The sequence below is a fragment of the Alnus glutinosa genome, chromosome 12 (genome assembly GCF_958979055.1).
Source record: "Alnus glutinosa chromosome 12, dhAlnGlut1.1, whole genome shotgun sequence".
Classification (NCBI taxonomy): domain Eukaryota; kingdom Viridiplantae; phylum Streptophyta; class Magnoliopsida; order Fagales; family Betulaceae; genus Alnus; species Alnus glutinosa.
Window position 1 is genome coordinate 13,335,759 of NC_084897.1, and position 13,006 is coordinate 13,348,764.

The window sequence follows — 13,006 nt, forward strand, 5'->3', positions numbered from 1 at the left end:
ACGTGGACACGTCTGAGCACCGGATCCCATCACTGTGCGGGCCAGTTCAGTTAGACGAGTGAGGGTTATAAGTTTTTTGCGTGACTCTACTAACGGGTGCGATCATACCAGCACTAATGCACCGGATCCCATCAGAACTCCGCAGTTAAGCGTGCTTGGGCGAGAGTAGTACTAGGATGGGTGACCTCCTGGGAAGTCCTCGTGTTGCACCCCTCGTTTTACTTTTTTCAATTATTTTTTTGCCGTTATTTATTATTATTTTATTTTTTGCGCCGGTGAGGGGAAGGCTCATTCCGGCGCGCACGCGATGGCCACCTAGCGGAGCTGGGTGAGCACATTTTCGGGCTCAAAATCCATCGTTTTGACCTCCAGGCACGCCGTTTCCATGCGTACTCTACACTGAAAGCGTTTTTAAGGAGTTTTCGGCTCATTCTATTGCATTTAATCGTTGTATTGTGTGTTTTATTTATTGGGTGGCACGTGGACACGTCTGAGCACCGGATCCCATCACTGTGCGGGCCAGTTCAGTTAGACGAGTGAGGGTTATAAGTTTTTTGCGTGACTCTACTAACGGGTGCGATCATACCAGCACTAATGCACCGGATCCCATCAGAACTCCGCAGTTAAGCGTGCTTGGGCGAGAGTAGTACTAGGATGGGTGACCTCCTGGGAAGTCCTCGTGTTGCACCCCTCGTTTTACTTTTTTCAATTATTTTTTTGCCGTTATTTATTATTATTTTATTTTTTGCGCCGGTGAGGGGAAGGCTCTTTCCGGCGCGCACGCGATGGCCACCTAGCGGAGCTGGGTGAGCACATTTTCGGGCTCAAAATCCATCGTTTTGACCTCCAGGCACGCCGTTTCCATGCGTACTCTACACTGAAAGCGTTTTTAAGGAGTTTTCGGCTCATTCTATTGCATTTAATCGTTGTATTGTGTGTTTTATTTATTGGGTGGCACGTGGACACGTCTGAGCACCGGATCCCATCACTGTGCGGGCCAGTTCAGTTAGACGAGTGAGGGTTATAAGTTTTTTGCGTGACTCTACTAACGGGTGCGATCATACCAGCACTAATGCACCGGATCCCATCAGAACTCCGCAGTTAAGCGTGCTTGGGCGAGAGTAGTACTAGGATGGGTGACCTCCTGGGAAGTCCTCGTGTTGCACCCCTCGTTTTACTTTTTTCAATTATTTTTTTGCCGTTATTTATTATTATTTTATTTTTTGCGCCGGTGAGGGGAAGGCTCATTCCGGCGCGCACGCGATGGCCACCTAGCGGAGCTGGGTGAGCACATTTTCGGGCTCAAAATCCATCGTTTTGACCTCCAGGCACGCCGTTTCCATGCGTACTCTACACTGAAAGCGTTTTTAAGGAGTTTTCGGCTCATTCTATTGCATTTAATCGTTGTATTGTGTGTTTTATTTATTGGGTGGCACGTGGACACGTCTGAGCACCGGATCCCATCACTGTGCGGGCCAGTTCAGTTAGACGAGTGAGGGTTATAAGTTTTTTGCGTGACTCTACTAACGGGTGCGATCATACCAGCACTAATGCACCGGATCCCATCAGAACTCCGCAGTTAAGCGTGCTTGGGCGAGAGTAGTACTAGGATGGGTGACCTCCTGGGAAGTCCTCGTGTTGCACCCCTCGTTTTACTTTTTTCAATTATTTTTTTGCCGTTATTTATTATTATTTTATTTTTTGCGCCGGTGAGGGGAAGGCTCATTCCGGCGCGCACGCGATGGCCACCTAGCGGAGCTGGGTGAGCACATTTTCGGGCTCAAAATCCATCGTTTTGACCTCCAGGCACGCCGTTTCCATGCGTACTCTACACTGAAAGCGTTTTTAAGGAGTTTTCGGCTCATTCTATTGCATTTAATCGTTGTATTGTGTGTTTTATTTATTGGGTGGCACGTGGACACGTCTGAGCACCGGATCCCATCACTGTGCGGGCCAGTTCAGTTAGACGAGTGAGGGTTATAAGTTTTTTGCGTGACTCTACTAACGGGTGCGATCATACCAGCACTAATGCACCGGATCCCATCAGAACTCCGCAGTTAAGCGTGCTTGGGCGAGAGTAGTACTAGGATGGGTGACCTCCTGGGAAGTCCTCGTGTTGCACCCCTCGTTTTACTTTTTTCAATTATTTTTTTGCCGTTATTTATTATTATTTTATTTTTTGCGCCGGTGAGGGGAAGGCTCTTTCCGGCGCGCACGCGATGGCCACCTAGCGGAGCTGGGTGAGCACATTTTCGGGCTCAAAATCCATCGTTTTGACCTCCAGGCACGCCGTTTCCATGCGTACTCTACACTGAAAGCGTTTTTAAGGAGTTTTCGGCTCATTCTATTGCATTTAATCGTTGTATTGTGTGTTTTATTTATTGGGTGGCACGTGGACACGTCTGAGCACCGGATCCCATCACTGTGCGGGCCAGTTCAGTTAGACGAGTGAGGGTTATAAGTTTTTTGCGTGACTCTACTAACGGGTGCGATCATACCAGCACTAATGCACCGGATCCCATCAGAACTCCGCAGTTAAGCGTGCTTGGGCGAGAGTAGTACTAGGATGGGTGACCTCCTGGGAAGTCCTCGTGTTGCACCCCTCGTTTTACTTTTTTCAATTATTTTTTTGCCGTTATTTATTATTATTTTATTTTTTGCGCCGGTGAGGGGAAGGCTCTTTCCGGCGCGCACGCGATGGCCACCTAGCGGAGCTGGGTGAGCACATTTTCGGGCTCAAAATCCATCGTTTTGACCTCCAGGCACGCCGTTTCCATGCGTACTCTACACTGAAAGCGTTTTTAAGGAGTTTTAAGGAGTTTTCGGCTCATTCTATTGCATTTAATCGTTGTATTGTGTGTTTTATTTATTGGGTGGCACGTGGACACGTCTGAGCACCGGATCCCATCACTGTGCGGGCCAGTTCAGTTAGACGAGTGAGGGTTATAAGTTTTTTGCGTGACTCTACTAACGGGTGCGATCATACCAGCACTAATGTACCGGATCCCATCAGAACTCCGCAGTTAAGCGTGCTTGGGCGAGAGTAGTACTAGGATGGGTGACCTCCTGGGAAGTCCTCGTGTTGCACCCCTCGTTTTACTTTTTTCAATTATTTTTTTGCCGTTATTTATTATTATTTTATTTTTTGCGCCGGTGAGGGGAAGGCTCATTCCGGCGCGCACGCGATGGCCACCTAGCGGAGCTGGGTGAGCACATTTTCGGGCTCAAAATCCATCGTTTTGACCTCCAGGCACGCCGTTTCCATGCGTACTCTACACTGAAAGCGTTTTTAAGGAGTTTTCGGCTCATTCTATTGCATTTAATCGTTGTATTGTGTGTTTTATTTATTGGGTGGCACGTGGACACGTCTGAGCACCGGATCCCATCACTGTGCGGGCCAGTTCAGTTAGACGAGTGAGGGTTATAAGTTTTTTGCGTGACTCTACTAACGGGTGCGATCATACCAGCACTAATGCACCGGATCCCATCAGAACTCCGCAGTTAAGCGTGCTTGGGCGAGAGTAGTACTAGGATGGGTGACCTCCTGGGAAGTCCTCGTGTTGCACCCCTCGTTTTACTTTTTTCAATTATTTTTTTGCCGTTATTTATTATTATTTTATTTTTTGCGCCGGTGAGGGGAAGGCTCTTTCCGGCGCGCACGCGATGGCCACCTAGCGGAGCTGGGTGAGCACATTTTCGGGCTCAAAATCCATCGTTTTGACCTCCAGGCACGCCGTTTCCATGCGTACTCTACACTGAAAGCGTTTTTAAGGAGTTTTCGGCTCATTCTATTGCATTTAATCGTTGTATTGTGTGTTTTATTTATTGGGTGGCACGTGGACACGTCTGAGCACCGGATCCCATCACTGTGCGGGCCAGTTCAGTTAGACGAGTGAGGGTTATAAGTTTTTTGCGTGACTCTACTAACGGGTGCGATCATACCAGCACTAATGCACCGGATCCCATCAGAACTCCGCAGTTAAGCGTGCTTGGGCGAGAGTAGTACTAGGATGGGTGACCTCCTGGGAAGTCCTCGTGTTGCACCCCTCGTTTTACTTTTTTCAATTATTTTTTTGCCGTTATTTATTATTATTTTATTTTTTGCGCCGGTGAGGGGAAGGCTCATTCCGGCGCGCACGCGATGGCCACCTAGCGGAGCTGGGTGAGCACATTTTCGGGCTCAAAATCCATCGTTTTGACCTCCAGGCACGCCGTTTCCATGCGTACTCTACACTGAAAGCGTTTTTAAGGAGTTTTCGGCTCATTCTATTGCATTTAATCGTTGTATTGTGCGTTTTATTTATTGGGTGGCACGTGGACACGTCTGAGCACCGGATCCCATCACTGTGCGGGCCAGTTCAGTTAGACGAGTGAGGGTTATAAGTTTTTTGCGTGACTCTACTAACGGGTGCGATCATACCAGCACTAATGCACCGGATCCCATCAGAACTCCGCAGTTAAGCGTGCTTGGGCGAGAGTAGTACTAGGATGGGTGACCTCCTGGGAAGTCCTCGTGTTGCACCCCTCGTTTTACTTTTTTCAATTATTTTTTTGCCGTTATTTATTATTATTTTATTTTTTGCGCCGGTGAGGGGAAGGCTCATTCCGGCGCGCACGCGATGGCCACCTAGCGGAGCTGGGTGAGCACATTTTCGGGCTCAAAATCCATCGTTTTGACCTCCAGGCACGCCGTTTCCATGCGTACTCTACACTGAAAGCGTTTTTAAGGAGTTTTCGGCTCATTCTATTGCATTTAATCGTTGTATTGTGCGTTTTATTTATTGGGTGGCACGTGGACACGTCTGAGCACCGGATCCCATCACTGTGCGGGCCAGTTCAGTTAGACGAGTGAGGGTTATAAGTTTTTTGCGTGACTCTACTAACGGGTGCGATCATACCAGCACTAATGCACCGGATCCCATCAGAACTCCGCAGTTAAGCGTGCTTGGGCGAGAGTAGTACTAGGATGGGTGACCTCCTGGGAAGTCCTCGTGTTGCACCCCTCGTTTTACTTTTTTCAATTATTTTTTTGCCGTTATTTATTATTATTTTATTTTTTGCGCCGGTGAGGGGAAGGCTCTTTCCGGCGCGCACGCGATGGCCACCTAGCGGAGCTGGGTGAGCACATTTTCGGGCTCAAAATCCATCGTTTTGACCTCCAGGCACGCCGTTTCCATGCGTACTCTACACTGAAAGCGTTTTTAAGGAGTTTTCGGCTCATTCTATTGCAGTTAATCGTTGTATTGTGCGTTTTATATATTGGGTGGCACGTGGACACGTCTGAGCACCGGATCCCATCACTGTGCGGGCCAGTTCAGTTAGACGAGTGAGGGTTATAAGTTTTTTGCGTGACTCTACTAACGGGTGCGATCATACCAGCACTAATGCACCGGATCCCATCAGAACTCCGCAGTTAAGCGTGCTTGGGCGAGAGTAGTACTAGGATGGGTGACCTCCTGGGAAGTCCTCGTGTTGCACCCCTCGTTTTACTTTTTTCAATTATTTTTTTGCCGTTATTTATTATTATTTTATTTTTTGCGCCGGTGAGGGGAAGGCTCTTTCCGGCGCGCACGCGATGGCCACCTAGCGGAGCTGGGTGAGCACATTTTCGGGCTCAAAATCCATCGTTTTGACCTCCAGGCACGCCGTTTCCATGCGTACTCTACACTGAAAGCGTTTTTAAGGAGTTTTCGGCTCATTCTATTGCATTTAATCGTTGTATTGTGCGTTTTATTTATTGGGTGGCACGTGGACACGTCTGAGCACCGGATCCCATCACTGTGCGGGCCAGTTCAGTTAGACGAGTGAGGGTTATAAGTTTTTTGCGTGACTCTACTAACGGGTGCGATCATACCAGCACTAATGCACCGGATCCCATCAGAACTCCGCAGTTAAGCGTGCTTGGGCGAGAGTAGTACTAGGATGGGTGACCTCCTGGGAAGTCCTCGTGTTGCACCCCTCGTTTTACTTTTTTCAATTATTTTTTTGCCGTTATTTATTATTATTTTATTTTTTGCGCCGGTGAGGGGAAGGCTCTTTCCGGCGCGCACGCGATGGCCACCTAGCGGAGCTGGGTGAGCACATTTTCGGGCTCAAAATCCATCGTTTTGACCTCCAGGCACGCCGTTTCCATGCGTACTCTACACTGAAAGCGTTTTTAAGGAGTTTTCGGCTCATTCTATTGCAGTTAATCGTTGTATTGTGCGTTTTATATATTGGGTGGCACGTGGACACGTCTGAGCACCGGATCCCATCACTGTGCGGGCCAGTTCAGTTAGACGAGTGAGGGTTATAAGTTTTTTGCGTGACTCTACTAACGGGTGCGATCATACCAGCACTAATGCACCGGATCCCATCAGAACTCCGCAGTTAAGCGTGCTTGGGCGAGAGTAGTACTAGGATGGGTGACCTCCTGGGAAGTCCTCGTGTTGCACCCCTCGTTTTACTTTTTTCAATTATTTTTTTGCCGTTATTTATTATTATTTTATTTTTTGCGCCGGTGAGGGGAAGGCTCATTCCGGCGCGCACGCGATGGCCACCTAGCGGAGCTGGGTGAGCACATTTTCGGGCTCAAAATCCATCGTTTTGACCTCCAGGCACGCCGTTTCCATGCGTACTCTACACTGAAAGCGTTTTTAAGGAGTTTTCGGCTCATTCTATTGCATTTAATCGTTGTATTGTGCGTTTTATTTATTGGGTGGCACGTGGACACGTCTGAGCACCGGATCCCATCACTGTGCGGGCCAGTTCAGTTAGACGAGTGAGGGTTATAAGTTTTTTGCGTGACTCTACTAACGGGTGCGATCATACCAGCACTAATGCACCGGATCCCATCAGAACTCCGCAGTTAAGCGTGCTTGGGCGAGAGTAGTACTAGGATGGGTGACCTCCTGGGAAGTCCTCGTGTTGCACCCCTCGTTTTACTTTTTTCAATTATTTTTTTGCCGTTATTTATTATTATTTTATTTTTTGCGCCGGTGAGGGGAAGGCTCTTTCCGGCGCGCACGCGATGGCCACCTAGCGGAGCTGGGTGAGCACATTTTGGGGCTCAAAATCCATCGTTTTGACCCCCAGGCACGCCGTTTCCATGCGTACTCTACACTGAAAGCGTTTTTAAGGAGTTTTCGGCTCATTCTATTGCATTTAATCGTTGTATTGTGCGTTTTATTTATTGGGTGGCACGTGGACACGTCTGAGCACCGGATCCCATCACTGTGCGGGCCAGTTCAGTTAGACGAGTGAGGGTTATAAGTTTTTTGCGTGACTCTACTAACGGGTGCGATCATACCAGCACTAATGCACCGGATCCCATCAGAACTCCGCAGTTAAGCGTGCTTGGGCGAGAGTAGTACTAGGATGGGTGACCTCCTGGGAAGTCCTCGTGTTGCACCCCTCGTTTTACTTTTTTCAATTATTTTTTTGCCGTTATTTATTATTATTTTATTTTTTGCGCCGGTGAGGGGAAGGCTCTTTCCGGCGCGCACGCGATGGCCACCTAGCGGAGCTGGGTGAGCACATTTTCGGGCTCAAAATCCATCGTTTTGACCTCCAGGCACGCCGTTTCCATGCGTACTCTACACTGAAAGCGTTTTTAAGGAGTTTTCGGCTCATTCTATTGCATTTAATCGTTGTATTGTGCGTTTTATTTATTGGGTGGCACGTGGACACGTCTGAGCACCGGATCCCATCACTGTGCGGGCCAGTTCAGTTAGACGAGTGAGGGTTATAAGTTTTTTGCGTGACTCTACTAACGGGTGCGATCATACCAGCACTAATGCACCGGATCCCATCAGAACTCCGCAGTTAAGCGTGCTTGGGCGAGAGTAGTACTAGGATGGGTGACCTCCTGGGAAGTCCTCGTGTTGCACCCCTCGTTTTACTTTTTTCAATTATTTTTTTGCCGTTATTTATTATTATTTTATTTTTTGCGCCGGTGAGGGGAAGGCTCATTCCGGCGCGCACGCGATGGCCACCTAGCGGAGCTGGGTGAGCACATTTTCGGGCTCAAAATCCATCGTTTTGACCTCCAGGCACGCCGTTTCCATGCGTACTCTACACTGAAAGCGTTTTTAAGGAGTTTTCGGCTCATTCTATTGCAGTTAATCGTTGTATTGTGCGTTTTATTTATTGGGTGGCACGTGGACACGTCTGAGCACCGGATCCCATCACTGTGCGGGCCAGTTCAGTTAGACGAGTGAGGGTTATAAGTATTTTGCGTGACTCTACTAACGGGTGCGATCATACCAGCACTAATGCACCGGATCCCATCAGAACTCCGCAGTTAAGCGTGCTTGGGCGAGAGTAGTACTAGGATGGGTGACCTCCTGGGAAGTCCTCGTGTTGCACCCCTCGTTTTACTTTTTTCAATTATTTTTTTGCCGTTATTTATTATTATTTTATTTTTTGCGCCGGTGAGGGGAAGGCTCTTTCCGGCGCGCACGCGATGGCCAACTAGCCGAGCTGGGTGAGCACATTTTCGGGCTCAAAATCCATCGTTTTGACCTCCAGGCACGCCGTTCCCATGCGTACTCTACACTGAAAGCGTTTTTAAGGAGTTTTCGGCTCATTCTATTGCATTTAATCGTTGTATTGTGTGTTTTATTTATTGGGTGGCACGTGGACACGTCTGAGCACCGGATCCCATCACTGTGCGGGCCAGTTCAGTTAGACGAGTGAGGGTTATAAGTTTTTTGCGTGACTCTACTAACGGGTGCGATCATACCAGCACTAATGCACCGGATCCCATCAGAACTCCGCAGTTAAGCGTGCTTGGGCGAGAGTAGTACTAGGATGGGTGACCTCCTGGGAAGTCCTCGTGTTGCACCCCTCGTTTTACTTTTTTCAATTATTTTTTTGCCGTTATTTATTATTATTTTATTTTTTGCGCCGGTGAGGGGAAGGCTCTTTCCGGCGCGCACGCGATGGCCAACTAGCCGAGCTGGGTGAGCACATTTTCGGGCTCAAAATCCATCGTTTTGACCTCCAGGCACGCCGTTCCCATGCGTACTCTACACTGAAAGCGTTTTTAAGGAGTTTTCGGCTCATTCTATTGCATTTAATCGTTGTATTGTGCGTTTTATTTATTGGGTGGCACGTGGACACGTCTGAGCACCGGATCCCATCACTGTGCGGGCCAGTTCAGTTAGACGAGTGAGGGTTATAAGTTTTTTGCGTGACTCTACTAACGGGTGCGATCATACCAGCACTAATGCACCGGATCCCATCAGAACTCCGCAGTTAAGCGTGCTTGGGCGAGAGTAGTACTAGGATGGGTGACCTCCTGGGAAGTCCTCGTGTTGCACCCCTCGTTTTACTTTTTTCAATTATTTTTTTGCCGTTATTTATTATTATTTTATTTTTTGCGCCGGTGAGGGGAAGGCTCTTTCCGGCGCGCACGCGATGGCCAACTAGCCGAGCTGGGTGAGCACATTTTCGGGCTCAAAATCCATCGTTTTGACCTCCAGGCACGCCGTTCCCATGCGTACTCTACACTGAAAGCGTTTTTAAGGAGTTTTCGGCTCATTCTATTGCATTTAATCGTTGTATTGTGCGTTTTATTTATTGGGTGGCACGTGGACACGTCTGAGCACCGGATCCCATCACTGTGCGGGCCAGTTCAGTTAGACGAGTGTGGGTTATAAGTTTTTTGCGTGACTCTACTAACGGGTGCGATCATACCAGCACTAATGCACCGGATCCCATCAGAACTCCGCAGTTAAGCGCGCTTGGGCGAGAGTAGTACTAGGATGGGTGACCTCCTGGGAAGTCCTCGTGTTGCACCCCTCGTTTTACTTTTTTCAATTATTTTTTTGCCGTTATTTATTATTATTTTATTTTTTGCGCCGGTGAGGGGAAGGCTCTTTCCGGCGCGCACGCGATGGCCACCTAGCGGAGCTGGGTGAGCACATTTTCGGGCTCAAAATCCATCGTTTTGACCTCCAGGCACGCCGTTTCCATGCGTACTCTACACTGAAAGCGTTTTTAAGGAGTTTTCGGCTCATTCTATTGCATTTAATCGTTGTATTGTGCGTTTTATTTATTGGGTGGCACGTGGACACGTCTGAGCACCGGATCCCATCACTGTGCGGGCCAGTTCAGTTAGACGAGTGAGGGTTATAAGTTTTTTGCGTGACTCTACTAACGGGTGCGATCATACCAGCACTAATGCACCGGATCCCATCAGAACTCCGCAGTTAAGCGTGATTGGGCGAGAGTAGTACTAGGATGGGTGACCTCCTGGGAAGTCCTCGTGTTGCACCCCTCGTTTTACTTTTTTCAATTATTTTTTTGCCGTTATTTATTATTATTTTATTTTTTGCGCCGGTGAGGGGAAGGCTCTTTCCGGCGCGCACGCGATGGCCACCTAGCGGAGCTGGGTGAGCACATTTTCGGGCTCAAAATCCATCGTTTTGACCTCCAGGCACGCCGTTTCCATGCGTACTCTACACTGAAAGCGTTTTTAAGGAGTTTTCGGCTCATTCTATTGCATTTAATCGTTGTATTGTGTGTTTTATTTATTGGGTGGCACGTGGACACGTCTGAGCACCGGATCCCATCACTGTGCGGGCCAGTTCAGTTAGACGAGTGAGGGTTATAAGTTTTTTGCGTGACTCTACTAACGGGTGCGATCATACCAGCACTAATGCACCGGATCCCATCAGAACTCCGCAGTTAAGCGTGCTTGGGCGAGAGTAGTACTAGGATGGGTGACCTCCTGGGAAGTCCTCGTGTTGCACCCCTCGTTTTACTTTTTTCAATTATTTTTTTGCCGTTATTTATTATTATTTTATTTTTTGCGCCGGTGAGGGGAAGGCTCATTCCGGCGCGCACGCGATGGCCACCTAGCGGAGCTGGGTGAGCACATTTTCGGGCTCAAAATCCATCGTTTTGACCTCCAGGCACGCCGTTTCCATGCGTACTCTACACTGAAAGCGTTTTTAAGGAGTTTTCGGCTCATTCTATTGCATTTAATCGTTGTATTGTGCGTTTTATTTATTGGGTGGCACGTGGACACGTCTGAGCACCGGATCCCATCACTGTGCGGGCCAGTTCAGTTAGACGAGTGAGGGTTATAAGTTTTTTGCGTGACTCTACTAACGGGTGCGATCATACCAGCACTAATGCACCGGATCCCATCAGAACTCCGCAGTCAAGCGTGCTTGGGCGAGAGTAGTACTAGGATGGGTGACCTCCTGGGAAGTCCTCGTGTTGCACCCCTCGTTTTACTTTTTTCAATTATTTTTTTGCCGTTATTTATTATTATTTTATTTTTTGCGCCGGTGAGGGGAAGGCTCTTTCCGGCGCGCACGCGATGGCCACCTAGCGGAGCTGGGTGAGCACATTTTCGGGCTCAAAATCCATCGTTTTGACCTCCAGGCACGCCGTTTCCATGCGTACTCTACACTGAAAGCGTTTTTAAGGAGTTTTCGGCTCATTCTATTGCATTTAATCGTTGTATTGTGTGTTTTATTTATTGGGTGGCACGTGGACACGTCTGAGCACCGGATCCCATCACTGTGCGGGCCAGTTCAGTTAGACGAGTGAGGGTTATAAGTTTTTTGCGTGACTCTACTAACGGGTGCGATCATACCAGCACTAATGCACCGGATCCCATCAGAACTCCGCAGTTAAGCGTGCTTGGGCGAGAGTAGTACTAGGATGGGTGACCTCCTGGGAAGTCCTCGTGTTGCACCCCTCGTTTTACTTTTTTCAATTATTTTTTTGCCGTTATTTATTATTATTTTATTTTTTGCGCCGGTGAGGGGAAGGCACTTTCCGGCGCGCACGCGATGGCCACCTAGCGGAGCTGGGTGAGCACATTTTCGGGCTCAAAATCCATCGTTTTGACCTCCAGGCACGCCGTTTCCAAGCGTACTCTACACTGAAAGCGTTTTTAAGGAGTTTTCGGCTCATTCTATTGCATTTAATCGTTGTATTGTGTGTTTTATTTATTGGGTGGCACGTGGACACGTCTGAGCACCGGATCCCATCACTGTGCGGGCCAGTTCAGTTAGACGAGTGAGGGTTATAAGTTTTTTGCGTGACTCTACTAACGGGTGCGATCATACCAGCACTAATGCACCGGATCCCATCAGAACTCCGCAGTTAAGCGTGCTTGGGCGAGAGTAGTACTAGGATGGGTGACCTCCTGGGAAGTCCTCGTGTTGCACCCCTCGTTTTACTTTTTTCAATTATTTTTTTGCCGTTATTTATTATTATTTTATTTTTTGCGCCGGTGAGGGGAAGGCTCTTTCCGGCGCGCACGCGATGGCCACCTAGCGGAGCTGGGTGAGCACATTTTCGGGCTCAAAATCCATCGTTTTGACCTCCAGGCACGCCGTTTCCATGCGTACTCTACACTGAAAGCGTTTTTAAGGAGTTTTCGGCTCATTCTATTGCATTTAATCGTTGTATTGTGTGTTTTATTTATTGGGTGGCACGTGGACACGTCTGAGCACCGGATCCCATCACTGTGCGGGCCAGTTCAGTTAGACGAGTGAGGGTTATAAGTTTTTTGCGTGACTCTACTAACGGGTGCGATCATACCAGCACTAATGCACCGGATCCCATCAGAACTCCGCAGTTAAGCGTGCTTGGGCGAGAGTAGTACTAGGATGGGTGACCTCCTGGGAAGTCCTCGTGTTGCACCCCTCGTTTTACTTTTTTCAATTATTTTTTTGCCGTTATTTATTATTATTTTATTTTTTGCGCCGGTGAGGGGAAGGCTCTTTCCGGCGCGCACGCGATGGCCACCTAGCGGAGCTGGGTGAGCACATTTTCGGGCTCAAAATCCATCGTTTTGACCTCCAGGCACGCCGTTTCCATGCGTACTCTACACTGAAAGCGTTTTTAAGGAGTTTTCGGCTCATTCTATTGCATTTAATCGTTGTATTGTGTGTTTTATTTATTGGGTGGCACGTGGACACGTCTGAGCACCGGATCCCATCACTGTGCGGGCCAGTTCAGTTAGACGAGTGAGGGTTATAAGTTTTTTGCGTGACTCTAC

At 48.5% G+C, this 13,006-nt stretch overlaps 27 non-coding genes across 27 annotated transcripts; all 27 read left to right on the forward strand.

Annotated features, from left to right (window-relative positions):
* The first annotated feature begins 94 nt into the window (after window positions 1-94).
* Window positions 95-213, forward strand: LOC133853276 (5S ribosomal RNA). The gene has a single exon (XR_009896382.1). It is a non-coding gene; the product is annotated as a 5S ribosomal RNA (ribosomal RNA).
* A 359-nt stretch (window positions 214-572) lies between these two features.
* Window positions 573-691, forward strand: LOC133853277 (5S ribosomal RNA). The gene has a single exon (XR_009896383.1). It is a non-coding gene; the product is annotated as a 5S ribosomal RNA (ribosomal RNA).
* A 359-nt stretch (window positions 692-1,050) lies between these two features.
* Window positions 1,051-1,169, forward strand: LOC133853278 (5S ribosomal RNA). Its single transcript, XR_009896384.1, has one exon. It is a non-coding gene; the product is annotated as a 5S ribosomal RNA (ribosomal RNA).
* A 359-nt stretch (window positions 1,170-1,528) lies between these two features.
* LOC133853280 (5S ribosomal RNA) lies at window positions 1,529-1,647 on the forward strand. The gene has a single exon (XR_009896386.1). It is a non-coding gene; the product is annotated as a 5S ribosomal RNA (ribosomal RNA).
* A 359-nt stretch (window positions 1,648-2,006) lies between these two features.
* LOC133853281 (5S ribosomal RNA) lies at window positions 2,007-2,125 on the forward strand. The gene has a single exon (XR_009896387.1). It is a non-coding gene; the product is annotated as a 5S ribosomal RNA (ribosomal RNA).
* A 359-nt stretch (window positions 2,126-2,484) lies between these two features.
* On the forward strand, window positions 2,485-2,603 carry LOC133853282 (5S ribosomal RNA). Its single transcript, XR_009896388.1, has one exon. It is a non-coding gene; the product is annotated as a 5S ribosomal RNA (ribosomal RNA).
* A 369-nt stretch (window positions 2,604-2,972) lies between these two features.
* LOC133853389 (5S ribosomal RNA) lies at window positions 2,973-3,091 on the forward strand. The gene has a single exon (XR_009896491.1). It is a non-coding gene; the product is annotated as a 5S ribosomal RNA (ribosomal RNA).
* A 359-nt stretch (window positions 3,092-3,450) lies between these two features.
* Window positions 3,451-3,569, forward strand: LOC133853283 (5S ribosomal RNA). The gene has a single exon (XR_009896389.1). It is a non-coding gene; the product is annotated as a 5S ribosomal RNA (ribosomal RNA).
* A 359-nt stretch (window positions 3,570-3,928) lies between these two features.
* Window positions 3,929-4,047, forward strand: LOC133853284 (5S ribosomal RNA). Its single transcript, XR_009896390.1, has one exon. It is a non-coding gene; the product is annotated as a 5S ribosomal RNA (ribosomal RNA).
* A 359-nt stretch (window positions 4,048-4,406) lies between these two features.
* Window positions 4,407-4,525, forward strand: LOC133853285 (5S ribosomal RNA). Its single transcript, XR_009896391.1, has one exon. It is a non-coding gene; the product is annotated as a 5S ribosomal RNA (ribosomal RNA).
* A 359-nt stretch (window positions 4,526-4,884) lies between these two features.
* LOC133853286 (5S ribosomal RNA) lies at window positions 4,885-5,003 on the forward strand. The gene has a single exon (XR_009896392.1). It is a non-coding gene; the product is annotated as a 5S ribosomal RNA (ribosomal RNA).
* A 359-nt stretch (window positions 5,004-5,362) lies between these two features.
* Window positions 5,363-5,481, forward strand: LOC133853287 (5S ribosomal RNA). Its single transcript, XR_009896393.1, has one exon. It is a non-coding gene; the product is annotated as a 5S ribosomal RNA (ribosomal RNA).
* Window positions 5,482-5,840: 359 nt separating this feature from the next.
* On the forward strand, window positions 5,841-5,959 carry LOC133853288 (5S ribosomal RNA). The gene has a single exon (XR_009896394.1). It is a non-coding gene; the product is annotated as a 5S ribosomal RNA (ribosomal RNA).
* Window positions 5,960-6,318: 359 nt separating this feature from the next.
* Window positions 6,319-6,437, forward strand: LOC133853289 (5S ribosomal RNA). Its single transcript, XR_009896395.1, has one exon. It is a non-coding gene; the product is annotated as a 5S ribosomal RNA (ribosomal RNA).
* A 359-nt stretch (window positions 6,438-6,796) lies between these two features.
* LOC133853291 (5S ribosomal RNA) lies at window positions 6,797-6,915 on the forward strand. Its single transcript, XR_009896397.1, has one exon. It is a non-coding gene; the product is annotated as a 5S ribosomal RNA (ribosomal RNA).
* A 359-nt stretch (window positions 6,916-7,274) lies between these two features.
* LOC133853292 (5S ribosomal RNA) lies at window positions 7,275-7,393 on the forward strand. The gene has a single exon (XR_009896398.1). It is a non-coding gene; the product is annotated as a 5S ribosomal RNA (ribosomal RNA).
* Window positions 7,394-7,752: 359 nt separating this feature from the next.
* On the forward strand, window positions 7,753-7,871 carry LOC133853293 (5S ribosomal RNA). The gene has a single exon (XR_009896399.1). It is a non-coding gene; the product is annotated as a 5S ribosomal RNA (ribosomal RNA).
* Window positions 7,872-8,230: 359 nt separating this feature from the next.
* On the forward strand, window positions 8,231-8,349 carry LOC133853294 (5S ribosomal RNA). Its single transcript, XR_009896400.1, has one exon. It is a non-coding gene; the product is annotated as a 5S ribosomal RNA (ribosomal RNA).
* A 359-nt stretch (window positions 8,350-8,708) lies between these two features.
* Window positions 8,709-8,827, forward strand: LOC133853295 (5S ribosomal RNA). The gene has a single exon (XR_009896401.1). It is a non-coding gene; the product is annotated as a 5S ribosomal RNA (ribosomal RNA).
* A 359-nt stretch (window positions 8,828-9,186) lies between these two features.
* On the forward strand, window positions 9,187-9,305 carry LOC133853296 (5S ribosomal RNA). The gene has a single exon (XR_009896402.1). It is a non-coding gene; the product is annotated as a 5S ribosomal RNA (ribosomal RNA).
* A 359-nt stretch (window positions 9,306-9,664) lies between these two features.
* LOC133853492 (5S ribosomal RNA) lies at window positions 9,665-9,783 on the forward strand. Its single transcript, XR_009896593.1, has one exon. It is a non-coding gene; the product is annotated as a 5S ribosomal RNA (ribosomal RNA).
* Window positions 9,784-10,142: 359 nt separating this feature from the next.
* LOC133852809 (5S ribosomal RNA) lies at window positions 10,143-10,261 on the forward strand. The gene has a single exon (XR_009895994.1). It is a non-coding gene; the product is annotated as a 5S ribosomal RNA (ribosomal RNA).
* Window positions 10,262-10,620: 359 nt separating this feature from the next.
* Window positions 10,621-10,739, forward strand: LOC133853297 (5S ribosomal RNA). The gene has a single exon (XR_009896403.1). It is a non-coding gene; the product is annotated as a 5S ribosomal RNA (ribosomal RNA).
* Window positions 10,740-11,098: 359 nt separating this feature from the next.
* LOC133853436 (5S ribosomal RNA) lies at window positions 11,099-11,217 on the forward strand. Its single transcript, XR_009896537.1, has one exon. It is a non-coding gene; the product is annotated as a 5S ribosomal RNA (ribosomal RNA).
* A 359-nt stretch (window positions 11,218-11,576) lies between these two features.
* Window positions 11,577-11,695, forward strand: LOC133853298 (5S ribosomal RNA). Its single transcript, XR_009896404.1, has one exon. It is a non-coding gene; the product is annotated as a 5S ribosomal RNA (ribosomal RNA).
* A 359-nt stretch (window positions 11,696-12,054) lies between these two features.
* LOC133853299 (5S ribosomal RNA) lies at window positions 12,055-12,173 on the forward strand. The gene has a single exon (XR_009896405.1). It is a non-coding gene; the product is annotated as a 5S ribosomal RNA (ribosomal RNA).
* Window positions 12,174-12,532: 359 nt separating this feature from the next.
* Window positions 12,533-12,651, forward strand: LOC133853300 (5S ribosomal RNA). The gene has a single exon (XR_009896406.1). It is a non-coding gene; the product is annotated as a 5S ribosomal RNA (ribosomal RNA).
* Window positions 12,652-13,006: the final 355 nt, after the last annotated feature.